The sequence below is a fragment of the Carcharodon carcharias genome, chromosome 4, assembly GCF_017639515.1.
Source record: "Carcharodon carcharias isolate sCarCar2 chromosome 4, sCarCar2.pri, whole genome shotgun sequence".
Lineage (NCBI taxonomy): Eukaryota > Metazoa > Chordata > Chondrichthyes > Lamniformes > Lamnidae > Carcharodon > Carcharodon carcharias.
The window spans coordinates 114,891,311-114,904,639 of record NC_054470.1 but is presented as its reverse complement, the minus strand read 5'-3'; the positions used below and the strand labels follow the sequence as shown (position 1 = coordinate 114,904,639).

Below are 13,329 nucleotides of genomic sequence, written 5' to 3'. Positions count from 1 at the left end.
TACAACAGTGACTGCCCGCTAAAGGACTTCATTAGCTGTGAAGTGCCTTGGCATGTTCTGAGTTTATGAACAGATCAAATAAATGCAAGTCAGTCAGTCAGTCTGTCTGTTTGATGTCAGTCTGTCTGTCTATCGATCTATCTAGATAATCTTCATATTTGTGACCTCTATGTGTAAGTTGAGAGCTTGTCCGGGGCAATGCTGATGTATAAGCTAATCACATGCATGATCCCCATTATCAGCATGGGATACAATAACAGTGGCTGTCTCAATGGTAAAACTGTAACAGAACTGTTGCACTTGAGCTTCCATAATTTAATACATGTCCCAGCCACTCCAGAGCAAGTGTTGGCTTATGAATGTATTGGGGTGTTACCTACATAGTACTGTAATTATGTAATATGGTTTTATGGTTGTTGATCATATTGACAATCTGTTCAACTGTGAAAACTAAAAATATTCCTTTTTATACCCCCATCAATCTCCAATTACTTCAGTCACAGCTCATATGAATAGTTGACAGTTCTTCACTGATCCAACAGGGTTTTTACATATTACTGATGGCTGTTGGTTCACGGTTTTAATCATCAATACAGTGGCTGTTCTTTTTTAAGGCCATAATAAAAAGAGAATGACCAATATATTGCCATTTAAGACATTCAATGGCAATCACTTCAACCTGCCTGTACCAACTAACTAAAAGTACAGATATTTACATAGCTGGCATGAACCTGCTTTTATTATCATAACCCTTCCTAAATAGGATCATTTACACAATCTAGCATTAAGAATGAAAGATTTGCATTTTGATAATGCTTTTCACAACCTCAGGATGTCCCAAAGTGCTTTGCTACCAACTAAGTACCTTTAGAAATGTAGCCACTGTTGTAATGTCGGAAACTCCGCAGCCAATTTGCGCACAGCAAGATCCCACAAAGAGCAATGTGATAATGACTAGATTAGATAATTTATTTCTGGCAATGTTGTTTGGGGGATTGATATTGGCCAGGCATTGGCCTCCCCTGCTCTTACTCAGAGAATGGTGAGAATGTGGAACTCACTACCTGAAAGGTTGCTTGAGGCAGAAACTCTCATTGCATTTAAAAAAAGCACTTGGATATGCACTTGAAGTGCTGTAACTTACAGGGATATGGACCAAGAGCTAAAATGTGGGATTAAACTGGATAGATCCTTTATGACTAGCATAAACATGATGGGCTGAATGGTCTACTATGCCATTCATTTTCTATGTTTCTAATGCTGTTTTTTTAAATTACCTATAAAACACATTCATGTTTTTACATTAATAGTGAATCTCACTGTGTGACTAAAGCGTTGAAGAATGGGGGAGAGTGAGTTGTGTCTTGCAAGATCACCGTTTTAATTTTTAAAAAGGTCAATTTTAATGCCAGGTACTTTGCAACTTGATAAAGAAGGAGCAAGTATCAGAGAGGAATATGTCCTGAGGGAGGATACAGAGTCTGCCTGGAGAAGGCGTATTAGAAGGTGCAGGAGTCAGAGGAGGTGTGGGAGCAAGAGAGCAACAAAAGCAGTGCTGGGATACAAGAGGACGGAGAGCAACTGAGATGTAAACTCAACTCCAAAACTCTGCCAAGACTCCCCAGCCTCTCCAGCACTGCTGTAAGTGCAATGGCTGGTTTGGGTAAGTAACCTTTCTGCTATTTGATGACAGGGAGATAGGCGACAGTTCAATCACTTTAAGATTCACAGCTTTCACTGCAGCATAGATATCAAAAGGTTTTTGCAACCTGAGTCTGGTTTGAGATTGTCACACTGGCTGTTGCTCTGGGATTTTGTTTTCTGCAGCGGTTTGATTGGGTGGAAATAATTTTGGGGAATTAAAGCTTTGTGCAGTATGATCGGGGATAACGAAAGAAAATTACAAAGGAGATTAGTATTAAGACTGAACAAGAAGGAGAAACTTGACCGGCTGAGATAGAAACAAAGCGTATCACAAATTGGAAGTATTCAGGAATTGTGAAAAGTTAACTTATTAAAAGTATATTGCTCCCTCTTTATCCTTCCTCGTATTTTTTTGGTCTGTTTTGATAGAGTAACGGAGGGGAAATTGTTTCTTGTAGCAGGAGGGTCACTAACCAGATGGACACAGATTTATAGTAATTGGAAAAAGAGCCGTAGGTGGAGATGATTTTTTTTGTTACACATGGAGTTGTGGTCTGGACTGCACGGCCTGAAAAGATTTTGGAGGTAGGTTCAAAAGTAACTTTCCAAAGGGAATTGGATATGTAAGAAAGAGCAAACTTGCACTTATATAGCACCTTTCACAACCACACGATATCCCAAAGCGCTTCACAGCCAGTGAAATATTTTTTGAAGTAAAAGGAAAATGCTGGAAATATTCTGCTGGTCTGGCAACATCCGTGGAGAGAGGAACAGAGTTAAGAGTTTCTGGAAATGCACAGCAGAACCCAGTTCTAATGTAAGGCCCTCAGACTGAAACGTTAACACTGTTTGTCTCTCCGGCTATTCTGCCTGACCTGCTATGTCCAGCACTTTATGTTTTTATTTCAGGTTAGATCCTTGTGAGCTATTGTTGTAGTGCAGAGAAAATGCTTGAGAAGGAGAATGAAATGCAGGGGTGGGGGGTGGGGTGGCGGGGAAGAGGAGTGGGAGCGATTGGACAGCTCTTGTAAAGAGCCAGCAGGGGCGCGATGGGCCGAATGGCCTCCTTCCGCGCTATCTGCTTCTATGACTTTCCAGCTGAGGTGAATGCAGCTTTGCTATAGCACTCTGAAACTAGCCAGCAGAGGGTGTAACCCTCACTCCCTGTATTGCGGCGAGGACCCCTTCCTTCTTATGCGTTCTGCTGAGAGCTGAATGAAAATGGGAACTTACTTCTGCCGGGAGCAGTGGATGGGGATCGGTGCAAAATGAGCGTTGAACCAGCAAAAAGGGGGGAAAAAAGCATTCCGGAGACGTGAAACAGATCCCTTCAGCAAGGAATGTGGGACTCTTCCTGCTTTCAAAATGTGACCTATTTTAAAGCAGGTTTCTCTTTTTTGTTAAATCAGGTACATCTGCTTAAATAGCTTTGCAAATTTCTCACGTTTACTGCTTATAAATCTCGACAATGATTTCGTGTCCACATCTAGTCATGGAAGGGGCTGTGGGAGGGACGGGAATCATGCTGGTGTAAGATAAATGCAATCAGGAATGTTTGGGTGGTTTAATTTGTTACAATCAGGATTTTATATGGAGGAGGGGAGAGAAAAGAGAGAGAATGAAATTACATTGTCTGGAAACTGACAGATATTAACCTCTCATTAATGAAGGGCAATCCCTCTGGGGAGGGTTGGGGGAAAACGAATCCAGCGTCTCAATGATTTTATATTCCCTGGTAGGGAACCGAATTAAGGAGGTGAAAATCGATACATAAACAAGCTCCCTCTTTGGCAGCTAGCTGGAGATTCTAGTCCAGTTCAAATGCAGCAATGAAATGTACAACCCTCACTTCTGACTTGGGTTCAGTTTTTTTGTCCAATGTGTTGGGGGGGAGCAGCACTGCGGGATTTCTGGGCTCTTCCTGTGCACGAGGGGGGGAACATTGGACCAAACAATAGCTGTGCGTGTGCATGAGCGGGGGCGCGCCGAGGCTGCAAGGCGCGTCCCCGCATTCTGCCAGCCTGAGCCAAGCGGCCACTTCAGCAGAGAGAGAGAGAGAAAGAGACTGAGCTGCTGCAGCCCCGGCTCAGTGAGAGCGCAGCGCCGGTCCCGAGAGCAGCTCCAGCACAGCACACCTGTAACACTGAGGCAGCGCTGCAGGTAAATACTAGCTACACCGGCAGGGCCCGCTCTCCCGTAAGGGAAGTGGGGAGGAGAAAGGGGGAAAAGGGAAGTGAGAGAGAAATAAATAGAGGGGGAGAAATAGAGGAATAAAAAGCAGAGAAATGGGGGAGAGAGAAAAATATAGAGAGGGAGGGGGAGAGAAATAGACAGGAAGAAAGAGAGAGGAATAGAAGGCAGAGACTAATGCGTGAGGGAGAGAAAGAGGAATAGAAGGCAGAGAGAAATGGGGGAGGGAGAGAAATAGAGGAATAGAAGGCAGAGAGAAATGGGGAGAGAGGAAGAGAAAGAAATAAATGGCAGAGAAATGGGGGAGGGGGAGAGAAAGAAAGAGTAGAAGGTGGAGACAAATAGAGAAAGAGAGAACTAGAAGGATAGAAGGCAGAGAGAAATGAGGGCAAAAAAGAATAAAACAGAGGGAGAGAGAAATAGAGGAATAGAAAGCAGAGAGAAATAGAGGAGAAAGGGAGGGAGATACAAATTAATAGGGAGAAAGGAAGAGAGAAATAGAGAGCAATAATAGGAATAAAGGGGAGAGAAATAAAGGGGGAGGAGGGGGCAGAGAGAAAATGTATCTGAAAAGGAGAGGGAAGATGCTGGGTATATTTGTACCTTTCTGTCATGTCTACGGAGATGTGATACGCTGTTTATGTGCTCTGACAGATCGTGACTAAGGTTGGAACTCCTCTTCCAGGTGCACAGAGCAAAGATGTGCTTTTTAAGAATATATATTTCTGATGTTAGGAAAGGTCCAGTTTTTGTGCTCGCACGTGGATACAGAGTCTTGTAAACAACAATATCCGAATACGAGGCAGTGTTCAGTGTTACGTGGGTCGCTGTGTCAGGTTCTTTTAAGGTGACGTTTTTGGAGTGAACCGGTTGGTGGGAGTTTTGTTTTCTGTTCAGCTAACAGGGCCAGTAGTCTGCAAACCTGTAGGAGAGGTGGGGGAGTTAAGGCTGTCCAGTGCTGCCAGTGTGCCAATGAATAGTTTGTGTCCTTTTAGAAGAAGAAAAGGCCAATGGCATTAACTTTTCATTGTTTATCATATGAGCTATATGTTTGTTTTTTGCATTAAACACTTTGACAAGGCAGCTTTGCTTAGTTCAAATGTGCATGATTATGTATAAACAAAATGTGACAATTTTTCTCAAACTTGTTCCTGTTAGTGTAACTGAATTTAAATCAGTGTCTAATGAAGTAAAATATTTCTAAAATAATACACTAAAATATTTCTAAAAGTGGTTCATTTTGGAATTGTTTTCATCCCTCCAAACTTCTGATGCCTCTATCACCCTTTTTCTAAATGGCTGCAAAGTTTGTGGACCAAAAGTGGTGATTTCCTCTTTCTTTTGGCATGGTTAGCTGTTGAAGAATAGATGAAATGGATTAATCTTTCAAGATGTATTGCTTAATTGCAAAACCAGTTAAGAACTGTTCAGTCAAGCTTATGTGATTGGATAATGACCCTAGTGGGCATGTTTGATCCAAAATTTTGAACTTTTCATTTCTTTAAATGTAACTTTAAATGAACATTACTGTATAACGCTCTCATTGAGTTTTTTTTAAGGGATCTTTCTTCAGGTCTTGAAGTTTGACTTTTTCTGTATTTTGGCTAGGCAGGGGAATATATTTTATTGATAGACTTGAGTATATAAACGTTATGAAACAGTCTTGGGGGTGACTTACAAATTCTCATTCCATGCTCCTTGCAGGAAGTTTGTCTCAAATAAGTTGTTAAACATACATTATCAAGAGTCCTGTCCATAAAGTCAGATTTTGTTTTGCAAAGAGCACAGGCATTACATAGCCACATTTGAGGCAGGAATGGATGTACAAATCCAATGCTGTTTATAAACTAGCCAACCCTTCATAACTTTCAAAATTGGTGCCTTTATGGTTTTTTTAAAATCAGAACTCTGCATGTTTGAAAACAGCTGGCCTCTGTTTGTATACAGAATTGCTACACATATCTCAACTCACAATATGATGCATAAAAAGGTCCTTTAAACTGGTCTAAATTAGTTTCCATTCTGTAGTGGATTTATTTCATAATTAAGCTTTTAAAAAGTATTGCATAACAATGATTTGCTCAATACTTTGTATTTGAAAACTCAACAGTAATATGGAGGTAGGGAACTAGTCTTCAAAGATGGCAACTTCATTGCCCCCCTCAACAACAACAACTTTGTATTTGTATAGCACCTTTTAACATAAAAAGTCCTATAGGAGTATTATCGGACCAAACTTAAGTCACATAAGGAGATATTAGGACAGGTGGCCAAAGGATTGGTCAAAACGTTGGTTTGAAGAAGGAGAGAGAGAATTTCAAGGCTTAGGAGCTGGGTGACTGAAAACATGGCTACCAATGGTGAAGTGTTTAAAATCAGGAGGTCAGAATTGGAGGAGCGCAGAGACCTCGCGTGGTAGTAGTGTCGGAGGTGTTACAGGGATAGGGAAGGGTGAGGCCATGGAGGGATTTGAAAACAAGGAAGAGAATTTTAAGATCAAGGTGTGCCTATGTAGGTCAGGGGTGAGTTTTGCTAACTCTTGGCTGGATTACTGAATAGAAAAACTATCAGGACCAATGCTGCTCTGTAGGGACACATTCACTCACTCACAGGTAGTTTATAGAGCTGCAACGTGGAACAATGATCAGGTAATCGTGAAGGGAGGGAAGTTGTTGAAGGTGATCTTCACAGATACAGAATAAATATTATCCAACAGAGCACATATTTTGGACTAGTGGGAAATATAGGCCAAGGTTCACTTGCTTTGTCCATTGTATCATGTGCTTTCTAACTCTGTCACCTTCAGGTAAACCTGAAGCAAGTTAAAGTCAGATGTAGCCCATAGGCAAATGAGTAAAATTGCTCATGTTTAAAAAAATCTTTCCACACATGTACAGTAGCTGAACAGACCTCTCTTAATATCATATTTTTATTAATTAAACTTAAACTATAAGGTGCTCGATAAATTTTACTAACTAAACTTATATCCTACAAAAACAGCATCTGGCGTTGTAATTGTACTGACTCCCAAATACCTGTATAGATCCAGATGAACACTTATTTGTTTTAATTTGTCACTGAGGTTGCATGCAAGTTATAGTTAGATTTGAATGTATAATTAAATAGCACTTTTAACAGCACTGGGTAATGTCACAGACTCTTTTAACTCCTTCAGTGTTGGATTGGCATTACACTCTGATTATTTAAACCTCTTTTGTCAAGTTTGATCTACTTTATAAAAGTATGTACACTGTAGTGCTGTGCAATGATCTAACTTGGATGTAGCTGGATTTTTAAAGGAAGGGAAGGGAGTGGAGACATTTCAGCAGCAAGGGGGGAATGTAAATTTTCATTTTTGGCATTTTATCAGAATCTGCTTGAAGTGTGTACCTTTTTATGTTTATTTTCCACTGACATTTATTTTTCTTCTGGATTCGGATCAATGATCAGAAAGATATAAGCGTGACCTGTGTATACCAAGAGATCTTCTGGTGCAGTGGGTGGCTCCCCTGCTCCTGGGCCAGAGGCTCCAGGTTCGAGTCCCACTTCAGGACTTGATGGCCACTGAAGGCATATTTGTAACACAGCCAAACAGTTTGATTGTCAATCTGTAAATCTTTCCTATACGCCTATGGCAGGCGGTAAGAGTGGGTGAGTTTCCTGGTCAGCCATGCTTGATGCGGAGTAGCACCCCTACAAGCCTCTGGCAATAGACTAGAGACCTGTTCCAGCAAGAACTAGCTATGGAAACATAAACACATGCTTTGTCTGCCTCGTCCATCACAAGACGTGGGAAAGCCTCTAAGCCTGATTATTTTCAAAACCCACATTTCTCATTGCTAATTTCATTCTGAGATAAAATCGAACTAAGCATTGTTTTTCCTTCATGGAGTAATCTTATTTGCACACTAATAGCCCCAGTTGTGCTATTAAAGGCTAACAGAGTTTGGTTCTGCATTTTCCTTGAGTTACAATTTAATATGCTAAATTACTTTTAAATTGAGTTAATAGGAACACAAGTGGTTGTCTGTTGCTTAAATCACCTGCCTCTGAAGTTCTTGGACTGACTATAAGGAGTTGGCTGTCTTGATAGGATGCTGGAAAGTAATAATTGTGAAAACTAAATGACTTGCTTCAAATTGTTTGACAGTGGCTGCAAACAGATGAGAGTCTCTGGCCCTTTAACACCAACTTGTCCTCTCTGTGGAGTGTGACTGGATCGCTTCCTTCATGTCTTGACAGCAAAAGTAAGAGTAATGTTTTCTCCACTCCGCCCCCCGCTATTCTAGGGAAGTCATCAGCCTCTGAAGTTTGAAATTTAAAGGATTTGTATACAAACATTAATAGTGTGAGCTTTTCTTTACTGCTGAGATTCCAATTTGCATTTTTGAGAATTCTAATATTCAGTTAACTGACTACTGAAAATTCGTGGCTGCTTTTATTTAATTGAGCTGGGTGTGGGGGGGGGCGCCGTGTTTGTTCGTTTGTTTCCATGTGTCCCAATGATGCAAAAGTCATTTGCCCACAGAGGGGTTAAAGAATGTTTACCTTGTGGTTTTAGTGCTGCAGCTGAGCAGCAGCATTGAGCTAACTGTACAGCCCTGTTGTTGGACGCAAGGAAGCAGAAACAAGGCTGAAAGAGAGAGTCTTTGCACCCTACCTACCTGCTGATCACTGAGGGGTGCATGCTGCTCACCCAGCTTGGTCGCAAAACTGTGTGGAATGTTAGAAGGAAAGTCATGGTCTCAAAAAGAGCAGCTGGGATTTATACAGCATCTTTAATGTAATGAAAGGCCCTGGTGAATTGCCTTATTAGACAAATTGGTGAGATGAAGGGGTGTGGAGGAGTCTGGAATTTTCTTGCTGACTTTTTTTTTATTGTGCGGTACATGTGTATTTTATTCTGTGCCATTGCAGTGGAATATTTGAAGAGTTGGGCCCCAGCATTCACTCAAGTTGCCAGGCAACAGTATGTGCAATGTTCTCCTCCTCCTCTCATTGGTGGGGACATCAGCTAACTGCAAATTGCTGGGGTGAGGAGTGTGGTGTCTCCAGCCTTATGCAGTTTAATTATGAGATCGCAATACAAAGGACATCATGTAGTGTGCTTGCACCTGAAAAGTAATTAGCAACGAGCAACCCTTTATTCAACACTCATTTTGTTTTGGTTGAAAGTCCAAACAAGAACACACAAATTTGACATGTAGAGCAGGGTAACGAATGAAAGAACTTGCTTTTCTGTGGTGTTTTTGTGGCCTCAGGATGTCTCAAAGCATTTTGCAGCCAATTTTTGAACTGATGCAATGTATGAAACATGCAAAAATTTCCCACAATCAGCAACATGATAATGACCAGGTAATCCGTTTTAGTGGTGTTAGTTGAGGAATAAGTATTGGCGAGAACTCCTCTACTCTTATGCAAAATAGCACATGGTATGTTTCCTATCCAGCCGAGAGGGCCTTGGTTTAACGTTTCATCTGAAAGGAAGACGCACTTGGTTATGATCAGGAACTTTATAAACCCTTGCGATGCTGCCCAGCACCTGATTACATTCTTGTGAAGTGCCTTGGGATTTTTACCATGTTAAAGGTGCAATACAAGTGCAAGTTGCAATTGATACATTTCTATCGCAGAACTCCATTGTCCAAGTTGAGATGAGTACACCCAGTCCATCGTTGGCTGGAGTAGCTGCCTGATCTGGAGGCATCCATTAGTCCATGTGAATTGTAGAATCTTTTGATCTGAATGATGGCGGTAAAATAACTTCATCTCGTCATGTTCTGATTGCCTATCCACGTTCTTCGGATAATTAATGTTAACAAACAAGGCCCTAGTTCAGTGGCATCAGTTGTGCCTTTAATGGTCTGAGCTCCCTACTCTATGGGAATTGATGAATGGAGACCAATGAGGTTTGAAGTAGAGGCTACCATGAGGAAGACAACTCTTGATCGTCGTTCAGAAAAATTCAAATTGAGACATTAGAGTTTGCATCTGGCCATATAAGTAATAGTGACACGCACCCTTTTGTGGCGTTTATTCTGGCCAATTTATCTTTTCCAATCCAAAAGGGCATAATTTGACTCTGCTCTGCAAATGAATTTGAGAAGGAAATTAACTCTTGTGCGTGAATATATTAGGGAAATGAGAGATATTGAATGACAAAAATGCACCCAAATAGCCTTCACTCACATAAAGAATGCACTTCTGTAATACAATAGGTAGACTTTCACTCTCAAAGTGTTGACTTGCCCCTCCACGAGCTGTACTTTGGACCGGATAGTGAAGATTAAAAGACCGTATAATTAGCAGTTGTGACCGGGGATTGCATTGCTCATTATTTACATTGCCTGGTGATATGTTTGCTGTTTCTACGTGACACCAATTGCAAATCCTTAAATTTGGTACAAAATGCAAATGGTGACGTGATCACAGGTTGCAAGATGCTACGAAGAGAGGAAGAATTTAGTGAAAAAAGACTTGCGTAAGTGGGCTATTTCATGATCTTAAGATATTCCAAAGCAGCTTACAGCCAATGATGTACTTTTAGGGAAGTGTGGTCATGAGGTGTAGTCACTGTTTTAATGTAGGAAACATGGCAGCCAATCTGTGCACAGCAAGCTTCCACAAACAGCAATGTGATAATGATCAGTTTTAATTATGTTGATTGAGGGATAAATATTGGCCAGGACACTGGGGAGAACTCCCCTGCTGTTCAAAATAGTGCCGTGGGATCTTTTCCCTCCACCTGAGAGGGCAGATGTGGTTTTGGTTTAACAGCTCACCAGAAAAATGACAACTCTGACAGTGCAGCACTCACTGCCAGTGCAATACTCAGGATCAACTCAGACTTTCTGCTCGACTCTTTGGGAGTGGTGCTTGGATCCTCGACCTTCTGAATCCTGGCTCCATTGTGGGAAAGTTTTGCATTGATTCAGGTAACTAAGTGGCCAGAGAAGTTACATTGCGTGAAGTGTTTCAGTCTGTCATCGAAACCTATTACAAATGGCTATTAGGCTTGTGAATAAGGACAAGTGAAGGCTCTCTGGTCTACCCGAACACACTATCATGGTACGCAGATGCATCCGATACACACCCTCCCAACATGACTATAAGCTGTGTGATGTCCTAGGAAAAGTTGAAAAAATAACTAAAAATAAACTCAGTTCTGACTTGGAGATGGAGTTTTTTTTTTATTTTTGAGGGAAAATGGTTACAACAACTTATTTTAAACCATGTCTCCATAGTTTGCTTTAGGGTTAGGTTTAGCAAGGATTTTTTTTTTTCATTCATTTTTCCATTTTTGTTTATTCGTAATCAGCTGTTGTAATTTTCCCTTCACTGTGGCTGTTATGTCTTTACATTTCAGAAATGCAATAGCCAGTTCTTCATTTAAATCACACCATTTTTAAAAGACATAGTGGGTTCCTGGTTTTCTTGCTGTTCTGAATCTAATATTTTCAGAGAATCATGGTATGATTCACAGCACCAAAGGAGGCCATTCAGCCTGAGAAGCCCATGTTGGCTCCCTGCAAGAACAGCTCAGCTGGTCCCACTCCCCCGTCTTTTCACCCTGTTTCCGTGCAAATATTTTCTTATCAGGTACTTGTCTAATTCGCATTTGAAAGCCATGATTGAATCTGCCTCCTCCACACTCAGGGAGTGCATTCCAGATCCTAACCACTCGCTGCGTTGAATAATTTTTCCTCATGTCACTAAATGGCACTTCTGCCCTTTTACCTTCAATTGGTGTCTTCTGGTTCTCAACCCTTTCACCAACGGCAACAGTTTCTTGATAAGATAAGAAACAGGAGCAGGAGTAGGCTATTCGGCCCCTCGATCCTGCTTCACCATTCAATAAGATCATGGCTGATATGATTATGGTCTTAACTTTCCTGCCTGTCCCCTGTAACTCTTGACTCTCCTGATAATCAAAAATCTGTCTTACTCAGCTTTGAATATATTCAATGACCTAGTTCCACTGCTCTCTGAGGAAGAGAATTCCACAGACTAATGACCCTCCGAGAGAAGAAATTCCTCCTCATCTGTCTTAAATGGGAGACCCCTTAGTTTTAAACCGTATTCCCTAGTTCTAGATTCCCCCATGAGGGCAAACATCTTCACAGCATCTATCCTGTCAAGTCCCCTCAGAACCTTTGATGCTTCAATAAGATCACCTCTCATTCTTCTAAACTCCAGTGAGTTTACGCCCAACCTTTCCTCATAAGACAAACCCCTCATTCCAGCAATCAGCTCAATTAATCTTCTCCGCACTATTTCCAATGCAAGTATATTCTTCCTTAAGTGGGATGACCAAAATTGTATGCACTATTCCAGGTGTGATCTCACTAATGTCCTATACAATTGTAGCAAGACTTCCTTACTTTTATATTCCATACCACTTACAATAAAGGCCAATATTCTATTTGTCTTCCTAATCGCTTGCTGCCCTTGCATGCTGACTTTTTATGATTCATGTACAATGACGCCCAGATCCCTCTGTACTGCAGTCCATTTAAATAATAATCTGCTTTTCTATTATTCCTGCCAATTTGGGCAGCCTCACATTTTCCCATATTACATTTCATCTGCCAATTTTCTGTCCCTTTGATTTTGAACACCTCTCTCAAATCTCCTCTCAACTTTCTCCTCCAAGGTGAACAGCCCCATCTCTGTTTGTTCTCTTCTTATTGTTTTTTTTTAAATTGAATTTTCTCTAGGATTATCTTTCATCCCAGAATATTTTTATATAAGATCACCAGTCCATAAAACCTAATTTATGCTCTGATGGCTGGTGCTTAAGTCTCTCGTGGCTTTATTCCTTCTCTGGACTCATTATTTCGACAAGTCAGGTGTATAACTGAGGCCTTGAACTGTTCTGCTCTGATCACCACCTTTCAGACAAGCTGTTAAACCTCCTCCCGTGGATGTAAGAGATCCTAAGGCACAATTTTGAAGAGCAGGGGAGTTCTCCTAGGTGTCCTGGTCGAACATGTATCCCTCGACCAACATCACTAAAACAAATTGGTCGTTGTAACGTTGCTATTTTTAGGAGCTTGCTGTGCGCAAATTGGCTGCCACATTTCCTACATTACAACCGTCACTAAACTTTAAAGTTAATTCACTGGCTACAAAGTGCTTTGAGATGTCCTGAGTTTGTGAGTGGGACTATATAAATGCCAGTCTTTCAGATCTACAAAGGTTGGAGAGAAATATAACTTAATTAGGTTATCATTTTAATAAGAAGCCCAAGTGTTTAGTTGATCTTTTTCCCTTCCATCCATTTTGCAGTAACAGTGCTGGACTAAACTGTGTGTTGGCCATTAGGTTTGGAATTAGGGTTGCCAACTGTGATTAAATGTATTCCTGGAGGTTTCATCACATGACTTGCCCTCACATTTCCAGCCATAAGTGGGCCAACACATCCATCCTTGTGACATACTGCCTTCCTACGCCAATTGGAAAGCAAAAAGACTCATTACCCAATTGCTTGACTGT

At 41.1% G+C, this 13,329-nt stretch overlaps 1 protein-coding gene across 10 annotated transcripts in view; it reads left to right on the top strand.

The window, feature by feature from the left end:
* Positions 1-1,418: 1,418 nt before the first annotated feature.
* The window catches only part of LOC121277245 (phosphatidylinositol 4-phosphate 5-kinase type-1 beta-like), a 637,142-nt gene continuing 625,231 nt past the window's right edge, over positions 1,419-13,329 (top strand). For 3 of the 10 annotated variants that reach the window (XM_041186460.1, XM_041186458.1, XM_041186453.1), the window contains exons 1-2: positions 2,830-3,053; positions 7,985-8,081. The gene's annotated coding sequence lies outside the window, so the exon portion shown is untranslated. Of the gene's footprint in view, positions 1,664-2,829; positions 3,054-3,703; positions 3,805-7,984; positions 8,082-13,329 lie in introns of those variants that run through there. The other 7 variants (XM_041186462.1, XM_041186468.1, XM_041186454.1 and 4 more) reach the window with 5 other exon arrangements.